This window comes from Phyllostomus discolor, chromosome X (genome assembly GCF_004126475.2).
Source record: "Phyllostomus discolor isolate MPI-MPIP mPhyDis1 chromosome X, mPhyDis1.pri.v3, whole genome shotgun sequence".
NCBI classification, from domain to species: Eukaryota; Metazoa; Chordata; class Mammalia; order Chiroptera; family Phyllostomidae; genus Phyllostomus; species Phyllostomus discolor.
Window position 1 is genome coordinate 52,802,161 of NC_050198.1, and position 15,439 is coordinate 52,817,599.

Consider the following 15,439-nt stretch of genomic DNA (forward strand, 5'->3'; position numbering starts at 1 on the left):
CATATGTGCTTTAACCCTGGAGCTCAAGTTCTGTTCCCCACCAGGGAAGCGCTGAGATGGATGAAAGGGCTAAGGACACTGCAAAGTAAAAGCTATGGAGATGGCTTTTTGCCCTCTTTTTCAGGCAGGGACTATTCTGGAAAGCAGACATCAAAAGGAAAAATCAGCCTGTGATGAGCTGAAATTGGATAAGATGTGATGAGGCATAAATGGAAAAAAAAAAAAAAAACAAGAAAAAAAGGAGATTTCTTTACCAGAAAGGTAATGGTATTTATAAAGGTAAAGAAAGGTATTTCTTTACCAGATGAAATTTTTTTCCTGAAAACTACTTCAAATTACAGCACTTTCAACACTTGGTTCACCCCAGGAAGCTTTGCATTGTACTTAGAAGCAAAACACTTTTGCCTCATGTTATGAGGAAAAATTGAGGCAGATGCAAATGATCCAAAATTTGGTGGTTTGGGAGGGAGAAGGAAATACACAATTTCAAGAACAGCCATTCTAGCCTCATTCTATTTCTCAGTTCATACAGCCAAGAATTTATTCACAGTGACAAGGAAGGGGCACACAAGCAAATCTACAATGAAGCAAACTGTTGGTAGTTTGAGGAAATACAAAGCCATACATTATCTTTTCTTAAAAGAATGCAATGAATGGTGCTTTCCTTTATTATTATGATATTGCCCTACCAGTCTCAGAGGATTTCAGGTGGCCCAGTAGAAGGATGCCTGGCTCTCCCAAGCTTTTAAGATTGACTTTTGGGCTTATGATCTTTTTAATTAGCTACCTGCTGGCTCTTTTCCTCACCACAGGGAGAAATAACCAGCCTGGTGTGGGACTCCTGCAGTGTGTTCTACTGGAAGGCATCTAGAGAAATAAGCCATGCTATCCTTTACAGTCAGTCACATACCTTCCACAAGAATCCAACTCTGGGTCACAGGATTACACCTGCAAAAGCACTGCTGTCCCTTCCTTTCCATGGCTTACAAATTGGCCTCTCTCCTAAATGCCTTTAAACTTTACTTAGGTGACCCATTATCCTGTGTCCTCTAATTCAGTCCTCTGACAGATTCTATTATGAGCAAAAGAAACCTGCAGCAGTCAAGACAGGACATGCAAATAACATTAAACAATAGGTGTTCAAGGTACCATGTAATTTTTAATAGCTGAGGAACAGCTCCAAACCAAATGGCCTAAAGCCTCCTCCTAGAGCTGTAGGAAATACATAAAACTAATAACAGTAACAACAGTATCACTTATCAAACCACATGCTTACCAATTAACTGATCTATGGGGTAAAAAATTCACATCAGTAGAGTGATTTCAGCAAATCGCATAATCAAGAAATACCCACTGAACATTCAGTCATGTTCTAAACTCTCTACAGATGTGGAATCCTAGAATAATAAAAAGCCATTTGTTATGTCTCAATTCTGTAAGCAGTGACTTGGGTAAGCTCTACTCCCTTAGATCTCCTCCAGGCCCAGCATTAATGAACCAAACCTAATTTACAGAATGTACTTTCTGTAATATTTCACCTTTCTGTTTCCCAAATCCATCATCGGCAGTGACCTGGGTCAAATGATTTGAGACTGTCTTAATATCCACAGAAGAATAAGCTGTTTCAATGCATGCAGGCTTTATAAATGGAATGTATACCTCTGGAAGAAACTGCAATGTCCTGGGAGCCAGAATCCTTGGTTCTAATCCCAGAACATCTGCTAACTAAATTATGGACTTGAAAAAAATTTCCCTCGCCCTGGCTGATGTAGCTCAGTGGATTGAGCATGGGCCGCAAACCAAAGGGATGCTGGTTCAATTCACAGTCAAGGGCATATGCCTGGGTTGTGGGCCATGTCCCCAGTAGGGAGCACATGAAAGGCTACCACACATTGATGTTTCTCTCCCTCTCTCCTTCCTTTCCCCTCTCTCTAAAAATAATAAATAAAATCTTAAAAAGAAAAAAAAAAAAACTTCCCTCTCTAAATCTTGGAACCCAGATCTATAAAAGAGGGAAAAAGGGTTGGACCAGATTGGTACTTCTCAGCATGGTTTAGCAGCCCAGAAGTATGTTCACTGGGTGAAAGATGAGGCAAATGATTTATTATGCTTTCTTGAACCATGGAGAAAAATTAAATTACAGGGTGACTTCTGGTCAGTATGGCAGTGCAGATAAACTTAGTACTTGCCTCCTCACACAACACATCAAAATTACAACTAAACTACAGAGCAACCATTATACAGAACTGCCTGCCCAGCCCAAGGTTCTAGTGCCAGGAAGAGAAGACCCCAAACCAGCAGAGGTTGAGGCTGAAGCAGATGAAGGCATCTGGAATACCAGCCAGTTCCTCTTGAAGGGCTACACACAGACTTGCTCAAAATCACTCACTCAGCTCCAGTGCAGAGGCAACAGCTTGAAAAGCACCAGAGGCATACAGGGAGGAACTGGATTGTCCATCATCATCAGGGTGAGAGCTGAGGAGACAGCTTCCTCCCAGACAGAAGCACTGGCAAAGGCCATTGTTCCTTTCTGAGTCCTCCCCACACAGAGCCGGCAGGCAAATGCCATCCCTGAGACTCCATCAACCTGACTCATACATACTGTTTGCCCCACCCCGATGGTTCCCTGAGGCCCTACCCCACCCAACTTTTGGGCCCACCCAAGCTGTTTCCAGTGGCTTTTCCACATGAATGGCCTGTCCTGGCTCATGCTTCAGATTTTCCTAATTATCTCTTAAACAGGCAGCATCTGGCCTCAGTGTGCTCCATACCTCTGGCTAAGTGGCCCCAGGCCTGGCACTAGCAACAGCCAGCCTTGTTTCACAGATTGGCCTCGCTTGACTAGGCCAGAACCTCCAAGGCCAGCACAAGTAGCAGCCATCTGCAGCTCCCTTTGTAGCCCATGCTGGGTGGCCCCAGGTAGAACACAGGTGGTGCATGACCTTGGCCTGCACCTCCTGGGGGGCTCCAGAGCCAGCAAGCCCAGTGGACAGCTTCAGGCCATGTTGAAGCACCAGCACCCAGCCTCTTCTACAAGTGACACACTCAAAGAGCAGACTCAGTGGACACTACAGCCCTGCTAAAGTAAGTCCTACTCTCTGGAGTGGGCACCTGCACAGCTGATCCTTCACAGTGGTCGGAGGTTGGTGGTCAGTGGTCTAGTCAGTGGTCTCAGCCAGTCCCTGTGGCTGACTGGCCTGAGGGTAAATTCCTCCCATTGACATGTAAACAGTAATCAAGGCTCAACTACAAGAGGAGGGTGTACAGAGCACACATGTGGGGCGCACCTTGAGTACCCAGGTTGGGTGAATAAGGAAGCTGTGCTACTAGACCACACAGGATACCTGCTACATTAGTCCACACTACAAACCTGGGAGAAACAGCAGCTCTACTTAATACATAGAAACATACACAGGGAGTCTGCCAAATGAGGACACAAAGAAACATGACCCAAATGAAAGAACAAAACAAAACTCCAGGAAAAGAGTTAAATGAAATGAAGATAAGCAATCTCTGAGATACAGAGTTCAAAACACTGGTTATAATGACACTCAAGGAACTTAGTGAGAACTTCAACACCATGAAAAATGACCAGTCAAAATAAAGTAAAAAAAAAAAATACACTAACTGAAATGAAGAATGAATTACAGGGAATCAACAGTAGAATAGATAAAGCCAAGTATCAAATAAGTGATTTGCAATGTAAGGAAGCAAAAAACAACCAATCATAACAACAAGAAAAAAAAAGAATCCAAAAAAATGAGGATAGTGTAAGGAGCCTCTGGGATAAGTCCAAGTGTATAAACATTCACATCATGGGGGTGCCTGAAGATGAGGAAGAGTAAGAAATTGAAAACCTACTTGGAAAAAATAATGAAAGAAAAATTCCCTAACCTGGTGAAGAAAATAGACATATAAGTCCAGGAAGCACAGAGAGTCCCAAACAAGATGAACTCAAAGAGGTCCACACCAAGACACATCATAATTAAAATGCCAAAGGTTAAAGACAAAGAGAGAGACTTAAAAGCAGCAAGAGAAAAGCAGCTAGTTACCTACAAAGGGGCCCCCGTAAAACTCTCAACTGATTTCTCCAAAGAAATTTTGCAGGCTAGATGGGATTGGCCAAAAATATTCAAAGTGATGAAAAGCAAGGACCTGCAAGGACCTACAACCAAGATTGCTCTACTCAGCAAAGCTATCATTTAGAATTGAAGGAGAGATAAAGAGATTCTCAAACAAGAAAAAGCTAAAGGAGTTCATCACCACCAAACCAGCATTATATGAAATATTAAAGGGTCTTCTTGCAGAAGATGAAAAAGAGACCTGATCAGTGTGGCTCAGTTGATCAGGCATCATCCTACAAAGCAAAAGGTTGCCAGTTCCAACCCTGGTCAGGGTGCATGCAAGTGGCAACCAATTGATGTTTCTCCCATATATTGATGTTTCTGTCCCTGCTTCTCCCTCCCTTCCCCTCTCTCTAAGAATAAATAAAATCATTTTTAAAACATAAGATAAAAAATATGAACAGTAAAATGGCAAAAAAGTATATCTGTCCACAATTGAATCTAAAATACAAAATAAATGAACAAGCAGAACAGAAACAGACATAGATACAGAGAACATTTTGACCATTGCCAGAAGGGAGGTTTTGGGGTTGGGTGAAAAGTGAAGGGATTAAGAAATGCAAATTGGTTGTTACAGAACAGTCATGGGGGCGTAAAGTATAGGGAATATAATCAATAATATTCTAGTGATTATGTATGGTGTCAGGTGGCATGAGATTTATCAGGATGATCACTAAGTTATATAATGTTTAATCACTGGGTGTACATCTGAAACTAATATAATAATATATGTCAGCTGTAATTGAAAAGTAAAATGATTTAAAAATGGGAAATATTAAGTTACAGAGACAGTGGTTGGGAATTCTCTATAATCTAATTCTCTTCATTTTGATTCAGCCCTCAGTCTATTGAGCATGTGAATACCATCCATCATGTATATAGCAGCTATAAAAAGGTTTAGAATCCCTAGACTAGATCATTCATGCACTTGCTATACAGTTATTAAGAACCTACTACCTGTCAGACATTATGTGAAGTTCTGGGGATACCACAGTGAGTAACACAGACATGGTCTTTGCTTTTGCAGTATTCAGTTTGGTAAGAGGAAAGTGAAGTGACATAAAACATGCAAATCACACTATAATAAAAACTGTTATCTAACTGTTGAGACTCTGTAACAGAGCCACCAATTGGTCAGCAGGAAGGGGAAGATGTTCCAGGCAGGGGAAGAGCATGGGTAAAGGCTTCAATGGCCCAGAGGTTATAAGACAAGTTCAGGGAACTCAAAGTAGCTCCTTTTGCCTGGATAATATAGAAGGCCAGGGGAAACATGATGAGAAATGATTCTGAAGAGCTGAGAAGTGAAATCACTAAGCAAGGCCTAGGAAACCATGTGAAGGAGTTTGAATTATTCCCTCCAACAACAAATCCCTACAATTCTGCTCAGAGGGTAAAGCTGAAATGTGTTCCTGGGATCATGGGTCTAAAACCTTTTTTTTCCTTAAATGTACTCTTAGGAATCCTGTTAGGGACTGGAGGACTGTACTTATATTTCACTTCAGATTAAATTGGCTATTGCCAGCTTGTCTGAGAACCTGATCTCCAAGAATATTGTGTCCATGGAAAAATGCAATCTGAATTCTAAACAGATTTCCAAAGAAAGTTTTGGAACAAAACCCCACAATGTTGTTGGGGAATGCCTGATAAGCAATAAAACACAGGATCTTGCTTTATCCCTAGAGCCAATGTTTGAAAAATACACTGAACACTATAACTACTGTCTTAAAATAAACACAGTATCCTAATTTTGATTAGTAGGGTTATATTTAGGCACAACTATTGAGTGGCATTGTGTAGTGCCTATGTGTATATTTCAATTACCACAAAATCCCAAATATGTTGAAGATGACTGACTATTTTCACTCTACATAAAGACAATGCAGAAATGGAGAAGAGGGTGGTCTCTTAGAAGGAAACACAAATGCAAACCAAGTGTGTTAATGGCACAATTTCCTGTGGCCCTACCCAAACAGCTCTCAATTACCAAGGCAGTAATTGAACACATATTTAAATGCTAAGGCCCATTTCATTTTGCATGCTGGTATCTCCACTTTTCTTTCAGTAGAGAACCCCAATCTGTTTGGACTCAGAAAAATATCCTCTGACACCTGGAATGCCACATTTTTCCCACCCATTCACTTGGTCTACTAATAGAGAGGGAAATGGAAGTATTCATGATTTCCCAGAACTACTTCCAAATCCCCTCACGTCATTTTACAGAGTAGTTATTCTCGAAGTTGGGTATGCATAAATATCACCTGGTGATAAGTGGGTTAAAATTCATATTCGAGGTCAATTCCCTCCCCCAAATCTGGACTCAATAGGTCTGAGCTAGAGCCCAGGAGTCAGCATTTTTAATAAACAACCAAGGTACTCTGATGCAAGCGGCATTAAGAATCAAACTCTGAGAAACCCCACTGTAGATATTTTAGCTAGCTGAGTGGCTTCAATATGCCATGATACTGACAAAGGGTAAAATAAATGGGAGGAAAAGACAGCATCCCAGTCAACTTGTCCCCAACTATCTTTTAGTTTTTAAAAATTCTGTATTTTTACTTTAATCATGCAGATGGCATTGCCTTTGCAGCAATCTCCTACTGACACCAGAAAAGGAACTCAACAGGGATGATTTAGAAGGAAGATATAACCATGGGAAAGGAAACAATGTTAATGTACTTGACCCCTTCCCAACTTTTTCAGCCTCCTTACTGCTTCTGCTAGTTGGTTTCCATTACTGGAACTCAGTGCTGCTGTGGCAAGGAAGAGAGGCCATGTTGGGTGAGCCTATTATTCACATTTATGATCTCCTCTATTACATAAATAATCAAGAGTTTACTGGAAAGAGGAATAAATGAAAGGCAAATATTCTACTGAGAGGTTCAACAGGATAAAGGCAACCCCCTGTTGGCTGACAGCTGTGAGGTGATAAATGGTCAGGATCCCTGCCTGCTTTCATTCTCACTGTTTGCCAGGGACACAGATTTAAAGTCCATAATGTCTGCACTAAGCCTGAGAGAAATAATAAGGTATCTGTGTTTTGCCACTGTTCCTAATACTAGAACAGTATTCAGCACCTAATGTTAACCCTATATGTTAACCAACTGTTACAAATTCAGCCCAAAACTTGTAAAACTGTAAAAGTTGGGGCTAGATATGGTCTGACAATTATTTTATTTTGTTCTGATAAGAATATTTAACTTGATATCGACCCTCTTAACAAAAATTTCAGCCTACAATACAATATTGTTAGCTATAGGTACAATATTGTACAACAGATCTCTAAAATTTGTTCATCTTGTATAATTGAAACTTTATGCCCATTGATTAGTAATTTGCCAGCCCCTGGTAACCCCTCCCTCCCAGCCCCTAGAGTAATTGCCATTGTACTCCCCGATTCTATGAGTTTGGCTATGCAAATACCTCACATCAGTAGAATCATGCAGCGTATCCTCTGTGACTAGCTTATTTCACTTAGCATATCCTCAAGGTTCATCTACATCAAAGCACATGACAAGATTTCCTCCTTCTTAAGGCTAAATAATATTCCATTGTATGTATTCAATATTTATGTTTTGTTTATTCATCTATTCATGGTCATTTAGGTTGTTTCTACATCTTGGCTACTGTGAATAGTGCTACAATGAACATTGGGGTGCAAGTACCTCTTTAAGACTGATTTCAATATTTTTGGATACAAACCAAGGACTGGGATTGCTATATCATATGGTGGTTCTATTTTTAATTTCTGAGGACTCTCCATACTGCTTTCCAGTGGCTACAACATTTTGTATTCCCAATGACAGCGTACCAAGGTTCCAAATTCTCTAAACCTCACTAACATTTATCTTTTTTTTTGCTATTATCAAAAAACAAAAGGTAACAAGTGTTAGTATGACCATCTGTATTGTATGAAAACAAGTCCTACTCTTATGGCTTAAGAAAAGGAAGGGTTATTATTATTATTTTTAAGAAAACAAGTATCCTATGAAAATCCTAGTGCAAGATAAAGCTGGGCCCCAGGAGATCTAGAAGGTGGTTCTGGGTTCAAGGTGGGTATGGGGAATAGCTTATCTGTCTCTCAGGGTATCTTTGTTCCTCATTACTAGCTTCCTCTGTTGACTCATGGTTTCTCTCTCCTCATAACACCAGTTTGTACATGGCATGACATAACTGCTCCTCTCCCCATCATCTTTTGGCTCTGGTCCCTGCTGCAGATGGTTTTATTTAGTCTCTCAGTTTCCCAATTCTAATTTTGTAAGAGAGGAATACAAATGGTATAGCTCAACTTGTCAAGCCCATGTTGCTAGCCAGGTGATAGATGGGCTGTTTTGAAGACAGGTGGCCACTTTTCATCAACGCAAGCCAGGGGGACAACATGTTTGGCACAGCTCATGACTGCTGCAACTCAGCACAGCTTGCACGGAGTGGTGCCTTCAAAGGAGATGTGAACCAAAAGGCACAGTAAAATATATATGTATAAGCCTTCTGCTTAGTATGTAACTTGAAAGATAATGACGTGTCCATTCATGAGCTTCGAACACCCATGTTCTTACTTTCTTAATTAAGAGTAAAAATAGCATCTGACCCCAGCCCAAACCTCTTAGCCCCACTGCCAACTCCCTGAGGTAAAGAAAAAAGAAGAGGGCAGGAGATAGACAAATCCTGATAAACTGACAGCACTAGCCTTAAAGCCATCCCTCAGCAGGCAGTCTGTCAGTTTGCTTTACACACTATGCTCACCTCATCTTCTAAGTTTGTCCAAATACCATGTAAGGCCAGGGCTCAATGTTAACTAAAAGAAGGGAAGCAGCATCACAAACCAACAGATGGCTATTGAGAGTTTATCGTTCTTGGGCTATTTTATTCCCTAGAGTTATACATGCAGGAGAGTAAAGCATGCTATTTTGACAGCCACCTAATAACTACTGTCAGACACTTGTACTACTTCTCAATTTAAGTTTCCCCTAGATAACCTTTTCCCTTATCAACTCCCTGTTTCAACAACAATAAATGCCACACCTGATATAGTCAATAGGAGGTTTGCTACTGACAACTGCCTGGGCAGAGGAGGAAACAAACAAACAAACAAAAAAACCACTAACCACCATTGACAACCCATCTCACAAAGAGAGTTACAGATGAAGAGAAATTGAAAGGTTGCACACTCACTGCCTTGAAAACAGTGTTTCTCAAACTGAGAGCAGGACCTACTATAATTGAAGAAATTCCAAAAAGTTTCAAAGACCAGAGCTGCTGCAAAGCCCTGAAGAAATGTAAAAGAATTTAACCTGTATTCTTATCTCACAATTATCCCTGAATAACTTAGTTTAAGAGTTTTCTTGTAACTCTTAACAACAGTGATTTTTATCTTATCATTCCAAGTAAGTAAGTTATGGCAGCTCTGCCGTGGGGAGTGGACAGAATGGTGCTCTTTTGGTACTCAACAGGAACCAACGATCATTTTGTCCCAGGTGCCACCTATCATGCATTCTTCAAAATAGCTCTTCAAAATCCCTTTCACTTTGTGCACACAAGGGACACCATGTACCTATTAAAAGGAAGGAAGTAGTACTATATGCACTGGCATCCAAATACATTGTCAAGTGAAAAAAGTTTCCGATTATAAGTAATCATCCCATTTTTGTAAAAAATATGTGTAAAGAAAAAGATGTGAAAGAATAAATGCTAGCTGTTAATAATGATTATCTCTAGTGAATGGAATTATGGACGATTTTCACTTTTTATTTTTGCCATTTATGACTTGCTTAAACATTTTTTTTTGCAGTCAAGAAAAGGATGTTTTTAAACCCCTCTAGTTCCTCAATAGGTGGTACCCCCACACCTTTGTGGTTTTCTCCTCCAATTTGCATAGGTTTTAGAAAGGCGGGAGGGAAGAAAGTAACAAAGAAGCATGTCTTGCATTAGAAGAAAGTTGTTCACTCTGTTTATGATAGTTGGCACTCAGTAAGTAAATGGCACGAATGTGACAGAAGGCACTGTGGCACAGAGGTCAAACACAGGGGCTCTGGAGTCTGGGTTCAAGTGTCAGCCTACTACCTTGTTTTAAGTTTCTTCCTCTGTTAACTAATATGTATGAAACACTTGAAATATGTCTAGCATATAATGAGTTCAACAAATAGTAGCTAGTGTTACTTTCAATTGGGAAATTTAAAGTACTACAATTAGAAATCATTTTCTTTTACTTTCAGTTATAATGTCTCCAATTTACTTTCAGCATACACATTGTGGTACATGTGTATGTGTTAGCTTTTTTCTACCCTGTAGTGTGATTAGTTAACATTCAGTGGTGTGCTGGAAGCCCAACAGCACTGGCTAGTAAAAGCTGATTGTGCACATCACTTCCCAACTCTTTTTTACTGTAATGTGGGCAGATGGGTAACTTGAAAACCACTACAGAAAAATGGCAAATGCTATAAATCAGTGCTTTAATTGTTTACCAGCATATTACGTTAACAGCTGAAGGACCCTAATTAAGAATACACCCTCCAGGGGTGATTAGTTAGCAACTATAATCTCTAATCAAAGCCCATAATCAAAAATTCAACAACAACAACAACAAAAAAACCTGTTTTTATAAAATGGACAAAGAACATAAACAGACATTTCTCCAAAGAGCATACACAAATGGCCGACAGACATATAAAAAGGTGCTCAACATCATTAGTCATCAGGGAAACACAAAAGAAAACCACAGTAAGATACCATTTCATACCTACTAGGATAGCTATAATTTTTTTATTGTTGTCCAATTACACTTGTCCCTATACTTCCCCCATTACTCTCCACTGCCCTACCCACCCCCCACCTCCCACATTCAATTCCCCCCATTGTCTTTGTCCATGTGTCCTTTATACATGTTCCTTGATGACCCTTCCCCCTTTCTCCACCATTATCCCCTCCCCTCTGGTCACTGTCAGTACATTCTTTATTTCCATGTCTCTGGTTATGTTTTGCTCACTTTTTTGTTTTGTCAATTAGGTTCTGTCAGGATGGGCAGGGTAGGACAAGTGGGCATCTAGTTACAATTAGCATTTTGGACTACAAATATGGCCACCATTTGGACTACAAGTAATATGGCAACTGAACTCTGACCCAGAAGAGGTGACTGACATCAGACCAGGAGCCACCAATGCTAAGTTGCTTCTTTGTTCACCAAGACCCAATCCTTGGCTCCTGCGGGAAGTCCAGCCATATAAAACTCCCAGCCTTTCCCTTCTCCCTCACGGTCTTTTCTTAGCCCCCTCTCCGGGCGGGCGGGGAAAACGTCGCCCGGGAGCACAAACTTCCACAATAAAGCTCATCTGCCTGTTTCCATGGCTAATTGGCTGCTTATTTCCTCGGCGGGGTCTAAGAAAACCTTACAGGTTCCACTTATAGGTGAGATCATATGGTATTTCTCTTTCACCGTCTGGCTTATTTCACTTAGCATAATGCTCTCCAGTGCCATCTATGCTGGCACAAAGGGTAGGAGCTCCTTCTTTCCTTCTGTTGTGTAGTATTCCATTGTGTAAATGTACCAGTTTTTAAAACCACTCATTTACTGATGGGCACTTAGGTTGCTTCCAGCACTTGGCTATTATAAATTGTGCTGCTATGAACATTGGGGTGCATAGGTTCTTTTGGATTGGTGTTTCAGGGTTCTTAGGATATAATCCCAGCAGTAGAATTGGAGCACTGTAATTTTTAAAGTGGAAAATAAGTGCCCGAGAAGATGTGGAGAAACTGGTATTCTTGTACATTGCTGGTGGGAGTATAAAATGGCTTACCTTTTGTGGAACAGTTCTGCAGTTCCTCAAATATCTAAACACAGATTTACCATATGACCCAGCCATTCCACTGTTAGTTGTATACCCAAAAGGACTGATACAAAGGACTCAAACAGATGCTTGTAAGCCAACGTTCATTGCAGAACTATTAACAATAGCCAAGTGTCCATGAATAGATACAGGGATAAAGTATCTATATATGCTACAACACGGATGAACCTTAAAAACATTAAGCTAAGTGAAAGATTCCGAACATAAAAGGACAAATATTGCATGATTCTACTTATCTGAGGTAACTAGATAGGCGTATTCACAGAGATAGGAAGTAAAATAGCAGTTTCCAGGGGCTAGGAGAGGGGGGAATATGGAGATACTGCTTAATGTTTAATGGGTACAGAATTTCTGTTTTGGGTGATGAAAAAGTTTTGCAAATAACGTAGATAGTGGTGATGGTCGCCAAACATTATGAATATAATTAATGCCACTGAACTGTACACTTAAAATAGTGACAATAGCAAGTTTTATGTTATATTTTACCACATTTAAAAAAATAATGATGTAGCCCTGGCTGGCGTAGCTCAGTGGATTGAGCTCGGGCTGGGAACCAAAGTGTCCCAGGTTCGATTCCCAGCCAGGGTACATTCCTGGGTTGCAGGCCAGAACCCCCAGCAACCGCACATTGATGTTTCTCTCTCTCTCTCTCTCTCTCCCTCCCTTCCCTCCCTAAAAAATAAATATTTTTTTAAAATAATGATGTAATATACCAAAACCAATGAATTGTATTCTTTAAATAGGTGAACACTATGGCATGAATTATATCTCAACACATCTGTATTTTTTAATGTTTATTGATTTTTTAGGCAGAGAGGAAGGGGGAGAGAGACAGAGAGAGAAACATCAATGTGAGAAACACCAACCAGCTCCCCCACATACATGACCTGACCAGAGACTGAACTTACAACCCACGCATGTGCCCTTATCAGGAATCAAACCTGCAACCTTCTGGTGTATATGACAATGCTCCAACCAAGTAAGCCACAACAGCCAGGGCTGGGTTTCTTTTTAAAAGCCTACAAGCATGTTGTGGAGGGGTTTTGGGGGGTGACAGAACATTCTCTGTTTTGATTTTGGTGTATACACTTGTCAAAACTGACAGAACAGTGTCCTTAAAATGGTGAACTTTACTGTATTAAAATATACCTTATTATTTAAAATGGACAAAAAGCCACACTCAAATGGCTTGTTCATTTTAATTAGAACAATGGATACTACAAATGATATTTCTTGGGGGACCTCTTGGTGTTCCACACCAAGGCAGGGATAAGTTAGGAATATTAGTCAGGCACTCCAATCCTTGCATGAAGAAGACTCTGGTTGGCCCAATGTCCTTCACCCCTTGGAATGCACCTTAGGGTCAGGAGTCCCAACAAATCTTATGTTCAGAAACTTTATGAAGGACTAAGGTGTGCCCTCTGATTAGAAGGTAAGCTGCATCCTACCATGAAAATATTGTCACATCTGTCTCCAGTAAACTTTCACATAAGATAATGGGTGAAAAAAATAAGACATGGATTGTCTCTGGGCATACAGATTAGGCTGTATGACTGTGTTGTGTCTGGTTATTAATGTACATGTGGCAAAATTTGATCTGTATTACTTTCACTGTAATACATGAATTGTGGGGAAGAAAACTACAGCCTTCATCTACCTCAAATTATTGGAGATCAGTGACACCCACCAAAATAAAATCTAATAACTGTGGACAACCAAACTGGCCTACTAGATCAATTTGTGACAAACATTTCTTGGACTTCTGTACAAACAGGAATGCATCCAATCTGAAAATCCACTTTAAGTAAAGCCAAAATCAATGAAATAAAATAGATCTACTTTCCTAATCTGGCTGCATGCCTAGCAGGGATGAGGAAATGAGAGTTTTTCATGTGTGGTACTTATTTACAAGTACAGTAGTCCCCCTCTATCTGTGGGGCATAAGTTCCAAGACCCCCAGTGAATGCCTGAAACCTCAGATAATACTGAACCTTATATATACTATGTTTTTTCCTCTACATACATAACTATGATAAAGTTTAATTTATAAATTAGGCACAGGAAGAGGTTAACAAAAATGACTAATAATAAAACAGAACAATTATAACAATATACTTTAATAAATGTGGGCTCTTTCTCTCAAAATACTTTATTGTGCTATACTCACCCTTCTTCATGAGATGACATGAGATGATACAATGCTTATGTGATGAGATGAAGTGAGGTGAATGATGTAGGCATTGGGACATAGCAGTAGCCTACAACACTGCTTGAATACAAGCACTGCGATACAGCAATAGTCAATTTAATAACCCAGACAGATAGCTACTAAGTGACTAAAGGGCAGAGAGTGTACCTAGTGTGAAGATGCTGGACAAAGGGATGATTCAAGTGCCAGGCAGAATGGAGAAGAACAGTACAAGATTTCATCACACTGCTCAGAACAGCACATAATTTAAAACCCATTAATTGTTTTCAGGAATTTTCCATTTAACATATTCACACGGCAGTTGAATGTGGGTAACTGAAACCATGGAAAGTGAAGCCATGGATAAGTGGTGACTACTATAATACTATTAAACGGATTTGTTTCATGGAAAGATTTTCCATTTAACCTGTTGCTCACCTAGGGTGTTTTATGCAAAGGGTCAGAGTCAAACTTCACAACATGGGTCTAGAAACAAAAGATGACATTTAACAGCAGCATTTCTTTAAATCAAGCTGAGAGTTAGGACCCAAATATCAGTGTCAGCTGTGTCCCCTGGTCACAGAGGCCATGTGGTTAGTTGTCTCTGAGCCTCAAGACTTGAACCCAAACAGTATGGATGGGCTCCATACTGCTTGGGCTCAGAGTCCAACCTCAGAGTGTGGATGAGCATAGTGGGGAAGGAGGTACACTGAAACAAGAGAAGGCAAAGGCCAGTAGAAGGAAGTAAGCAAAGAGTTATTCAGTTGTTTTTTTTTTAAATCACATTACTCTGTATTCTGTCATCATTATGAAAAGTGATTGTACACAACTCCTTAACATTCTGTGTAGAGAGGCTGCTGGGAACCCAAATACTAACTGAACTTGAGTTGTTGCTACAGCTCTGAGATCTCTGGAGAGCTAGATCAAGGGAGAACATAACATTGGTGCCATTTCCCTGAATATTTTATAAAAGGAACATACCCAGTTGTTTCACTAAAAATGAGGTTGTAGCCTGCAAAATAGGTCAAGTACTTGAAGCCAAGCCAATACATTAAAATTAAGATTCAACAACCAGTAAATTTGAAGACTGTAATTCACATTACCAAAGGATCTTTTTAAGAGGCTCTACATGGAATTACTTGGAATAGAGAGACAAGCTGCCCCCCTTAGAACTTAAAGTTGTATTTAACATACAGAGTTGTATCACAAACAATTTTTCAAGTGTATATTTCTTCTCATTCATACAAAAAAACCGCAACAGAGATGAGTAAATTTGAAGGAGAGTTCAT

The 15,439-nt window shown here is 40.0% G+C and overlaps 1 protein-coding gene and 1 long non-coding RNA gene across 8 annotated transcripts in view; one reads left to right on the forward strand and one right to left on the reverse strand.

The window, feature by feature from the left end:
- Positions 1–15,439, reverse strand: part of TMEM164 (transmembrane protein 164) — a 228,313-nt gene that overhangs the window by 171,601 nt on the left and 41,273 nt on the right. The window lies entirely within an intron of this gene.
- Positions 8,090–14,653, forward strand: LOC118498483. The gene is made up of 3 exons (XR_004900968.1): positions 8,090–9,722; positions 10,057–10,058; positions 13,001–14,653. It is a non-coding gene; the product is annotated as an uncharacterized LOC118498483 (long non-coding RNA).